Raw genomic sequence first — 12,418 nt, forward strand, 5'->3', positions numbered from 1 at the left:
GGAATATCTAAAGTTCTCAAATTGAGTTTCTAGTTTCTACGCAAATTTATATATATTGTAAAGTCATTGATTTTCTCAACTTCAATAAGTAATTAACGGTATAAAAACATTTATCAACAGTCTCATTCAGTAGAAAAGGTATCCAAACTTCTTACCAAAAAGCTGTTAACTTCGGAAGTTAACAGCTTACATTCCATAATAAAAGTACTCCGTCGAACAGATCTGTCATTTTGACAAATCAGCCGCTATTCAATGTCAATGGACGTTAATCACCACGCCATTATTCATTCGAGTGGTAAGTGACAAGTAAAACTAGGCTAGAGAATTCTGTGAAAATAATCTGGTTCCTCAAGAAATCAAAAATTTGATTCTTTTTAAGTATTTTGCTAATATTTTTGAAAAATTAAATATTCCAAAACCAAATCAGTTCTAAAAACAGCGTGTTCTTAAGAGAAATGCGAGTGCGAGAAAACGGTGACAGCGAAGGAACCGGTTCATCACCATCTCTAGTACAAATGTCAAATTAATGTCAGTCAGTCAATATTCGGCGTCTGAGTGCATTATTTATGTGCGTTTCCGTCTCTTGTGCTTTCTTGTCGTCAGTAATTATTATTACACCGTCTTTCTGAAGTAATTTCGTATGAACTAGACAAAAATGGTGTTAAATTTATGTCACTTGAGATTATTTCAATAACCAATTAAAGCAATTTTTTTTTTTTATAATTGAAGAACTTCTACTTTTCTAGTGACTTTTCTTCAACGCTTTGTAAGTGACCGCCGCACTTCGCCTTTAAGTAAGTAGGTTCTAGTTATATTGACTAATTTACACCTCAACTCCTAAATTAGTGCTTGTTTATTTTAAGAATATATCGCTTAACACTTTATTCATGAGATTTTACAGTATTCGTGTTATAACATATTGAGCTACCCAACACCAAGGACGAGACAGACGAGAGTATATGAGTTTGTTCATTGTATGGCACGTGTCACACAGTAAAACCTAGCGATTAGTAATGCAGTTTATCTGATCATGAACTCGAGTGAAAGTGTTTACCCTTTTCCATGTAGTAAAATTCATAATTACAAATTTTTTTGTCTTCCATTTACACTCAGTGTCAATAAACCGGGGCTGTCTATAATATCATAAACAATTGCTTGGAAATGAGACCTGGTTAAAGGTTTGTTTTTAATATATCTAATTTTATTTAAATTAGAAAATCCGTATTATATTTTGATACTATTTTGGTTTCATTTTCATATGAATGTTATCTAAAATTTTGTGTTAAAAGGTTTTATTACAGTTCTTGTTTATTTTCAGCTGATAACAATTACCATCTCGAAACAGGACGCCATCACAGCAGCTCCATGGATCTTCCCAACACAAAGAGTGTTTCCATCAAGACTGAACCATGGTCGCAGGAAGAAAGGTCAGGTGAAATGGCGTATGCCGATATACAAATCGACCTTCAAGATGTGAAGAAGGAATGTTTGCAGTTTGCCGAGAGTGTTCAGCCAACTAGTAAGTTGCATTGCGTATATCACAAAAGTGTTTCAGATGGACACAGTTCGGACAGGTGCTTGTTTTCTACTTCTACTCTTGTCGTCCGTTGGTACTTTTGATTTTACCTTTGAAATATTTCTTAACATGAACTAAGAAATGAATAAATATGTTTTTAAGGGCGAACCAACGAACAGTAAAAAGTTCTAAGAATATTTGTATTATTGACTTCAGAGGTAATTCTTTTGATAAAGCCAAGCAGCTTTATAAATTTATAAACGACGTTATTTATGTGTTTACCAAAAGAAAGTTTATAATCTATGGCGACACCTTCGTAGACTGCAGAGTAGATAAACAAAGATAATTTTTCTTTTAATCTAAAATGATTGGTTTCTTCGCTCAATAAAATGACTTAATTTAGCATTGGTAAAACCTTCGTTCAGTTGTTGATTTTCCACCTATCGTTAAGTAGGTTAATATTTAATGTAGAAAGAAAACAATCTTGGTAGGATTTAATTATTTTGAGTATTTTATTATTATCAAAAAGCCAAAAACAAAACATTATTAATGTGATGTTGGTTTGTTATTCTAGGTAATATTAATGTCGAGACTGTATCCATCAATACTGAACCAAGACCCCAAGGAGAAGATGGAGGGGGAATCCCTTATACGGAAATAGAAATAGACCTGTCAGATGTTAAAAAGGAATGCTTAGCGTACTCTGAAAAAGCTGCAGGTAAAATCGAATTTTGATTGTCTGAATATGTTTTCATAATTTTCTTGTTTTATTATATGTACCTATTTTGAAAAATCTTTTTTCAGACTTGATGATGGATCTGAAGACGCATTCTGGAGAAAAACCTTATTCATGTTCCTATTGTAACTTCTCCTGTTCATTTAAGTCAAGTTTAACAAGGCACTTAAGCACCCATGCTGAAGAAAAACCTTATACATGTTCCTACTGCAGCTATTCATGTTTTCAAAAGGAAAATTTAAAAAGGCACTTACGCACCCATACTCGAGAAAATCCTTATTCATGTTCCTATTGCAGCTTTTCATGTTCTCAAAAGGGAAATTTAAATATTCATATTCGTCATCACACTGGAGAAAAATCTCATTTTTGTTCCTATTGTAAGTATTCCTCCTCAATCAAATCAAATTTAATACTGCACTTACGCACACATACTAATCTCAAACCTTATTCATGTTCCTACTGCGGCTATTCATGTTATCGAAAGGAAAATTTAAAAAGTCACGTATCCATACTGGAGAAAAACCTTATTCATGTGCTCATTGTAACTACTCCTGCCCAGGAAAATTACGTTTAACGGTGCACTTACGCACTCATACTGGAGAAAAACCTCACTCATGTTCGCATTGTTATTTCTCCTGTTCAAAAAAATCAAATTTGACGAGGCACTTACTCACCCATTCTGGAGAAAAACCTTATTCATGTTTTCATTGTAACTACTCCTGCAAAGAAAAATCACGTTTAAAGATGCACTTACGTACCCATACTGGAGAAAAACCTTATAAATGTTTGCATTGTAACTTCTCCTGCTCAATCAATTCAAATTTAATAAGGCACTTACGCACTCATACTGGAGAGAAACCTTATTCATGTTCTCATTGTAACCACTCCTTCACAGAAAAATCACATTTAAAGATGCACTTACGCACCCATACTGGAGAAAAACCTTATAAATGTTTGCATTGTAACTACTCCTGCTCAAAAAATTCAAGTTTAACGACGCACTTACGCACCCATACTGGAGAGAAACCTTATTCATGTTCCTACTGCAACTTTTCATGTTCTCAAAAGGGAAATTTAAATAATCATATTCGTTACCACACTGGATAAAAACCTTATTTTTGTTCCCATTGTAAATATTCCTGCTCAATCAAATCAAATTTAACAATGCACTTGCGCACCCATACTGGTCTTAAACCTTATTCATGTTTCTACTGCGGCTATTCATGTTCTCAAAAGGAACATTTTAAAAGTCACGTTCGTATCCATACTGGAGAAAAACCTTATTCATGTTCTCATTGTAACTTCTCCTGCCCAGAAAAATCACGTTTAACGGTGCACTTACGCACTCATACTGGAGAAAAACCTCATGTTCGCATTGTTATTTCTCCTGTTCAGACAAATCTAGTTTGACAAAGCACTTACTCACCCATACTGGATAAAAATCGCATTCATGTTCCCATTGAAGCTACACTTGCTCACGAAAGCCAGGTTTAACAGCGCACTTACGCACGCATACTGACTGATATCTTTATTCATGTTCTCAAAAGCGAGATTTAAAAATTGACATTCTTACCCACACTGGAGAAATACCTCATTTTTTTCCCAATTTTACTTCTTCTGTTCAGACAAATCACCTTTAACAATGCAATTACGCACCTTTACTTTAAAATAACTTTATTTATGTAGCTAATGTAGTTATATATGTTTATTTTGGGTTGAAATTTTTAAATTTCGCATTCTTTCACATTTTAGAATAATCCATTATTCTGTTCCTGCCGTTTAATATAATAAGCTAACTTTTAAACCGCACGAGGATTCATTGTACATAGAAATCATTTCATCTTCCTGTCATTCCTCTATCCACATTTACAAAATGGTTGTTTAAAAATGTCGCGTGATGATTCAAACAATAAATAAATATTTAGGAGATACTATTGATGCCACTCTCGTTTGTCCAACGCAAGCCGCGTGTCACAGTCCCTTCCCTTATTCTGACTTAGAGCGCGCAGGGGGTAGGCAGCTCGCAGACGTTATATCGGTCCTTAAAACCACAGCGCTATATTTATTTATTCTGTGCTTTTATTACATTATCTAAATAGCGATTCATATACGACACATAAGATATTATATTAAGCAACACAAGAAAACCTGAACAAGCCAGAAGTCATTAAAAAACATGGCTATTATGCATTCTTAGAAGAGGCAATAGTAAAATGATTTTGTTTTTAATAAAGTGTACTTATTATACTAGAAATTTAAACAGATCACGATTCCTACATATTATTAATATCGTGTCACTTAACTGCTGTCTCGATTTCGCTCTGTGGCGCCGCGATTTATGACACTCTTATTGCAATTTGCTTCACTTTATTCTATAATCTTATTATACTCGAATACCTAATCCTATTATATATTGTCACCACGAGTTTTCGAGATACCACTAAAGTTATTGTTATATATTTTATGTTTTTACAATGAATTACTGCGGACCAGCTGCGTCATTCGCAAGAAATCACTCGCGTCAAAATATTTGTACCCCAAATTGTACCAGGTTTTGTTCTTACAATGTACCTGTAATTTTAGTTTGATTATCTGTAGTGTTTATTTTTGTAGGTTTATATTAACAATATCACATTAAGTTCACATGTATTTAAAAAATATATATTTTTTCAATACTTAATTGTAAAGCTGCACATCTTGACACAGAAACTCCCTAGTGAGATAAGCGGCTTAGATTTTATGGTAATAAAATTAAAATTAATAAAATAAATAAATAAATACAAGGTGATGAATTGACTGCGCAGTTCAAGAGATTGACACTTTATAGACACCGTGGATATTGAAAATCTATCAACCATAATGTTTTTAAAATTGTCTGCCCTTCTCAACAGTCATGCAATATTTTGTTTCTGAACTCTGTATTTATCTTGTATCTTTGTAATAAATTGTAAAAGCCCAAATAGGGCGCGAATAAATAAATATCTTCAGTAAATCGCAAAGGTTTTTTTCCTAAGAGATTTCTTGGAAGTCTCGACGTAATTACGACAGGTATTTTATGCCTCTATGTATTTTTGATCTGCACTAATCTGGTAGGTGCTTTCCTGAATTCATAACAAATGGCTTAGGGCCAGTTTTTTTGGAAAAAAATCATTTGTGAGAAAGTCATCATATCGTCAATCGACTGAATTTTCCATAAATTGGGTTGTTTTATGTTGTGACCACCCGAAATCGGCCGGTTACCTCGATTGTTTAGTATTGAAACAGTTTTTTGGATAATAACTGCCGTTTTTCCCATCATATACTATCCATCTCCTTCCCTAAAAGCAGCCTTACCCACATTGGAGAAATTATGAAGATTGATGTTGCACTGTAAATTGTCGCAAGTCAGTCGAATTCGTGTCGTATAACAAGAAGGTGCCATCTTAGTTTCGTCGTTGTATTATTCACATGCAAATATCAAAATTCTCTCGTTTTTTCCAGTTTATCTCGTTGTGGAGGAAATTTCACTTAGTGCAAAGTGCATCGAGAGCCCTATTGCCCGGATTCATGAGAATTCGAGGTAGGCTGTTTCCTTCACTCCACTTTTCCCGTGATTTATTCGGAACCAATTGAATGAGATCTTTACTGTCGTTTTTTAATATAAATTTGATTTACAGTTCATTTTAATGTGTAATAGAACACGTTACAGCGATAATCCATTTTTGTAAGAATGACAGGTTGTATGTTATACAAAGTACCGACTACTAGTGATAACGACTCGTCCATTTTGGCAAATAACGAAAAGAAAACCCAAATATTAAAATTTATGAAGTTAACGGTTTCGTGGGAAGAAGTTTAAATACTTTTCTGCAAATAATAATATTGTCGGAATTCGTGTTTAACAAATTTTTTTCATGTGATTGACATTATCGATCTAGTTATTCATATACTTGAGTTGGAATAACAGAAAGAGTATGTACGATACGATGTATGAGTATGAATAATATACGATACAATGTATGAGTACAATACTATAATAATAAGTGACACAGAGAACACCTTCAATTTTGCGCTAAATACTAAATAACAGTCTACAGTTGTTTAAAAAAGAGTAATTAATAATATAATAAGCCACAAGTTCAAGCAAGTGATAGTGTAAACCTACAGGATTCTACTACAGAAGTGAGTGAGCATTCTCAATATTATTAAAATTTAAAACAATAAGTAATCTTGTCACCCAAACTACAACCTGAACCGGCGCATAGTAGCAAGTTATTCAAGTCACTTCACCTTAGAACCAGACTAAACCATCCATAAAAAAAAATCACTCGAAATGGCTACTAACAGCAACACTGACAAAACTAAAAAGTTTGCAGCTATATTGATTTCTCCCTCTCCTGATTCAGAAACAAAGGTATGAACGAAATTGAATCCAACATTTACCGAAAACTAGAAGCAGAAAACTTAGAAACAAAGAAATCAATAGAGTTCATTAGTTCTAAATACGACGAACTTATCAAAAAAATTGAGATGGTACTAACTAACAATAAAAAAATGGAAGATAATATGGAAATCATCGAAAGTACCATGACAAGTTTACAAAACCATATCCAGGGATTGGAGATGGACGCGGAAAACAAAAACACGGAAGCAAACTTAAAATGCCTGGAATCCCGAGGAATCCCTGAAATTCAAGAAGAGTCACCAGATACATTTAAAGGGATTATAAACAATATAAGCAAAACAACAAACTGCAGTATAGGATCAAAGGATATTAAAACAACCTACAGAGTTACGCGAAGGGAAAACCCTACTCGGGCCAAGGATTACAAACCAAGGACTGTAATTGTCAAACTAACCTCAGAAACACTCAAAGTAAATTTGCACTCAGCAATAAAAAAAAATAATCGCACTGAAAACATTGAAGGCTAAATAAGTACAAGTGTTATAGGAATGCCAGGTCCCAGAAACCCAATAACTTCTCAAGCAAAACGTTTATGGTTCCCAGCTAGGCAGTTAGCATGTAAACACAGTTACAGGTATGTCTGGACAAAGGCTGGGAGAATCTATTAAAAAAAGGATGATAATTCGCGGCCAATAATGATAGATTCGGAGCAAAAGCTAACCGACATTAAATGACTACAAGACCATCAGACCATCCCTCTTATCGACATATTTTACACAAATCGCTGTCCTAGTTCTTTTATATTCAGTAGAGCTTTCTTTGCAAACTGAGTTATGAAAGCCAATATGTTCATTAGCCTATTGCGTTTTAATGAAGGTCAAATTTTTTTTTTTAAATTTTAATTTTAAGTGACACTTTCAGCATTTTTCGAGTGCCAATATCCTCTCACGGAACAATGTTTTAGTTCTTGTTTGTTCAAATTCCCGGATATTGAACATTCAAACACTCAAAGTTATGAATATAATATATTTTTTTAAGTTCATATATATATATGTTCAACATCCCGCCGAACGTTGAGGTCTTGAATGTTCAAGCTCCACTTTTAACCAATCAGGAGTCAGCTAGTTAAAATGAGCAGCCATGTTGATTATTTTACAAGCAATAATTGTTCTTCGCCTGAAACACTCATCCACATTGAAAAATCTCCTGATAAAAGATACATGACGCCAACGGGACTCGAACCCGTGTCCCTTCGATTTCCGGTCGACAGCTCTGACCACTGAGCTATGGCGGCTTATCTCTTACCCGCGAAATTATTCAATATATACTAGTGTTTCATTCAACAATTACTGCTTGTTACATTTTTCACCTGAAAACAACCAACTTTATTTTATATGAGAAAGGCATTGTAAGTGCTAACTCTCTCACTAGATGGCGTCGAGACAAATTGTTTACATTTTTAGGTGAAATACTTGAACTTGTCAAATATTAATTATTATTTTTGGTAAACTAATGTTTTTTTACCTAAAAATGTAGACAATTTGTCTCGACGCCATCTAGTGAGAGAGTTAGCACTTACAATGCCTTTCTCATATAAAATAAAGTTGGTTGTTTTCAGGTGAAAAATGTAACAAGCAGTAATTGTTGAATGAAACACTAGTATATATTGAATAATTTCGCGGGTAAGAGATAAGCCGCCATAGCTCAGTGGTCAGAGCTGTCGACCGGAAATCGAAGGGACACGGGTTCGAGTCCCGTTGGCGTCATGTATCTTTTATCAGGAGATTTTTCAATGTGGATGAGTGTTTCAGGCGAAGAACAATTATTGCTTGTAAAATAATTGTTACCCTTTGTGCTATGCATAAAAATCTTGTCTTAAAAACATTAGTTTACCAAAAATAATAAGCCATGTTGATATTTATTTGTTTTCTAACAACTAAGTTGATCCACTAAAAATACGTTTAATTGCGAATATAATATACTGTTATTGAACTGAAAAATGACTTCACCGACTCCAGAATCAATAAACCTTAGAAGAGTTGCTCAAATAGAAAGGTAAGTCTTAAAATTATGTCATTTATAGGCTTTTTCACCATATTTTACATGTACTTCTTGAATTTGCTACGCAAATATACAGGTGCTTCATTTATTATTTATTTATTCAATAATTTATTTACACCCTTAGGGCTTTTACCTAAAATTAGCCTTAATAAATTATATTAGTGCATTAAAACTTACTTTTATTCAAGAAATACAACAAAAGAGCCAGGACATGGAAATGTGCAAGAAGTCGACTGCCCTCATAGTCTGATTGAAAGACATCTACGACACATATTTAGTCCGTTATCACTGCTGAGATCGCTGATGAAAATGAAGTCCAAATCTTTCAATTTTGAATTCATTCAATTAAAAGTTACCGATTTTTTTGTTTTTTAGTCACATAAAAAACATTAAATAAATTCTTATGCAGGAACTACAATAAAACCAACTAGACACACGACTAACAATAATAAATGTATTGTTATACTAGCGCAGACCCATAACCCAAATCGCGGGATATTATAATTTTAGTATTTTAAGAGCTTAAAGTATTTAAAAAAAATATTATCAACATAAATAATAAGCTAAGGCAAATAAGACCTTTCGAAAGATTTTTATTTTTTAGTGTAAGTAAACTTTAAAAATAACATTTGTCAAAATATGTAGGTAACGAAACAAAAAAAAAACAAACCAACATACATTTCAAATAAAGAATTATTAGTTAATTTATTCGATTTAATACTAATCAGTTCCAACTTTCAACTGAAAATTCAACTTGAGTAATTTTACTCATCACTCAGGATCTTTTTTAATGGAATACCGCACACAGTCTCAACTGCTCCCAACCATCTGGAGCCAGTGAGACTATGGCATTCCCAATTGGGGTATATTCGTATATTGTGAGGCTGAAGGTAGTGTGGAGGGGAAGGAGATGGAGAGGAGAAAGAGAGGAAGGAGAAGAGAGAAGGTATGTGAGTAAATATTCATATCTGGTCACCAAACACGGCTTAAGCCATTTCAATTCTGATGGTGGTCTTTATACCATATCTTCAACTCTAGAACATGCCGCAAATAAACTAAATGTTATTTTAAATTAATAATTTGTGAAATAACATAAATGAATCAAATAAAATTTACTTACGCACGCCGGGATTTGAACCCACGACCTCCGGATCTCTAGTCAAGAGCACCCCTAGACCACGGAGGCCGTAATACGTAGATGTAACAATATTTCACATCACGCATGCACTAACAACCGATAGTAGTATATTAGCGGTAGGTACCTTTGTACTTGTACGTTGTTTTCAAACTTAAATAAAATTTGGATGATTATATAGAGCAGTTTTTATGAAAAAATAATATAGCTTCAATCTTCGAAAAATGATCTTTGAACATTTCCTGTTACACACATAAAATACACATTCTTGAGCATATTCCAGAAAAACCGTATTTATGTTCCCATTGTAAATACTGGTCCTCAAACAAATCAGGTTTAACGTTAATGTTTAACATTTTAACGTTCTTACGCACCCATCCTGAACTAAAACCTTGTTCTTGTTCTCACTGCCGCTATTAATGTTTTTTTTGTTTTTTTTTTAAATTTCCTTTTTTTTCCCAATTTATATATTTCACATTATAAGTCTTATAAAAATAGGAATGGGAACCCACTAAGGCGCCGCTTGTGCGTGGGTAATATAAGTTAATACATTAGTTTTTTGTACCTAAAAATGTTCTCGAATAAGATCTCTAAAAAACGCATTCTTGCGCATACTGGAGAAAACCCTTACTCCTATACCTAATAAAGTTATTCGTTTCTACAAAATTGATATTATAAACGACACTTTCTTGAAAAACTGCTTATCTTCCTGCTGTAATAAAACAAAAAATTATTATTCCACTGATGACTGCAAATATTCATGTTCACGAAAATTTAATTAAAAACTTTACGTTAAGTAAAAAAATAGCTTTCATTTTACAAGATTAAAACCAAATTATTTAAACAGCGGGGTAAAACCTTTTTCATGTTTTGACTGCAAATATTCGTGTTCACGAAAATTTAGTTAAAACCGTTACGTTTAGTAAAAAATATTTTCCTATTTACATTTGTATGAATACGAAGAAATATAATTATCTTTAAGGAAATAATTAAAAACACTTTGTTTCTTCCACTATAATCTTTATTTTTTAAAAATCATCATTGTTTCGAGAACAATGTTCACTTCATTTTTTTGAATTTTTTTGTTTGTTTTTTTTTTGTAATTTGCTAACCATGTAATTGAATTTAACCATTCATTTGATATAAAACCATGTTTAAAAAAATTACAGACTAACGTTAGTGGTTTTCACTTAGATCTTTTAGAAATATTAGAAATTAAGAAAAATGTCAATAGAAATTTAAAGATTATTAATAATCAAATTAATTTTGTGTACAACCCTATCCTAAACATATTTCCATTGTAATTTTTTGTCTTTGATCTTATAAGCTCCTCCCCTTTCCACCTCTCTTCCCCCCCCCCTTACTGTCACTTCTACCCACGCCTTTTTTCTATACTTGATAATTAAGTTTAGTACAATTTATGTCCTGATGAAGAGAACATCGTTCACCAAACATGTTGATTTAAAAAAAAATTACAGATTATCGTGGTAAAAACAAAGTGTCTTTAATTATTTCACTAATAAAATGGTGCCACAAAGTGAATTTGTAAAATTTGAAGAAATAATTATCTTAGAATAATAAGCCATGACGAAGCTTGGAATAAGCGAAACCCGGTTGGCAGTCATATTAACCTTTCCCATACTGTGCTAAAAAAATACACGCGTTACGGTGCTGTGTAGTCAATACACATCTCAAAATAAGCGATTTAATATCGGAAAAATATGAATATTCATAGCTAATCGATCATGTTTATTATATTTTATATCAAAAGTGATAATAATTTTAATTTAATTGCTGAAAACATGAAAAAACCATCGGCAGATGCTAAAGAAACGTGCGAGGGGTCCACTTCTAACGACGGTTTGCGGCCAACTGGCCAGCGGCGCGGCTGGCGGCTGGCACAAACACAGCTGTGCGGTCGTAGGTATCGATGGTCTAAATAAAAACTACAACTGCAGAAGTGTGGATGTCTCATGTTCCCGCATAGCGAATTAAAGCGGGACATCAATAGCGTGTCATGTCCTCGCACACTCTTCGCGTATTTAGTCTCACACGGTTGATTGTATTGGTGTATTTGTTCCCGATTTTTAACAAAAAACTCTGATTTTTAATTGAATTTGAAAACTATGTAATTTATTATTTTTTAATTCAGTGCATAAATGTATAACGGAGGAAAACCTAAAATCTGAACCCAGAATTTATTATATTTATAGAGTTATTAAAGTTATTAGAAGCAATGTGTAGTAAATACACACCACAGATGAGGAAAGGTTAATAAATAAAGTTGTGTATTACAAAGTGTGTTTTTTCATTAAATATATTAAAAAAATATCTTTCATTTTGTAAGATTAAAACAACTATTAAATCAAACCATTTAACGAATCTACTTATTTCGTATCTTTCTGCCTTTTCCACTCTCGTTTCCTTCTTTTCGGCTGAGATAGCGCAGTAAGTCAACAGTAAACACGCTAGAAAAATGGTGAGTAATATACAGCACATATATATTCGAAGTATTTTTGGCTACTTAAGGGGCCCTGAACAGAATAGAAATCATTCAAATGCATTCTAAGAAAACACAAATATATT

General features: G+C 33.0%; 1 pseudogene across 1 annotated transcript; it reads left to right on the top strand.

The window, feature by feature from the left end:
* Nucleotides 1-565: 565 nt before the first annotated feature.
* On the top strand, nt 566-5,158 carry LOC149414982 (uncharacterized; annotated as a pseudogene). Its single transcript, XR_016303872.1, has 5 exons — nt 566-794; nt 1,114-1,178; nt 1,319-1,519; nt 2,091-2,234; nt 2,321-5,158. The product of XR_016303872.1 is annotated as an uncharacterized LOC149414982 (transcript).
* Nucleotides 5,159-12,418: the final 7,260 nt, after the last annotated feature.

The sequence above is a fragment of the Hesperophylax consimilis genome, chromosome 19 (genome assembly GCF_061612785.1).
Source record: "Hesperophylax consimilis isolate HC1 chromosome 19, BYU_Hcon_1.0, whole genome shotgun sequence".
NCBI lineage: Eukaryota > Metazoa > Arthropoda > Insecta > Trichoptera > Limnephilidae > Hesperophylax > Hesperophylax consimilis.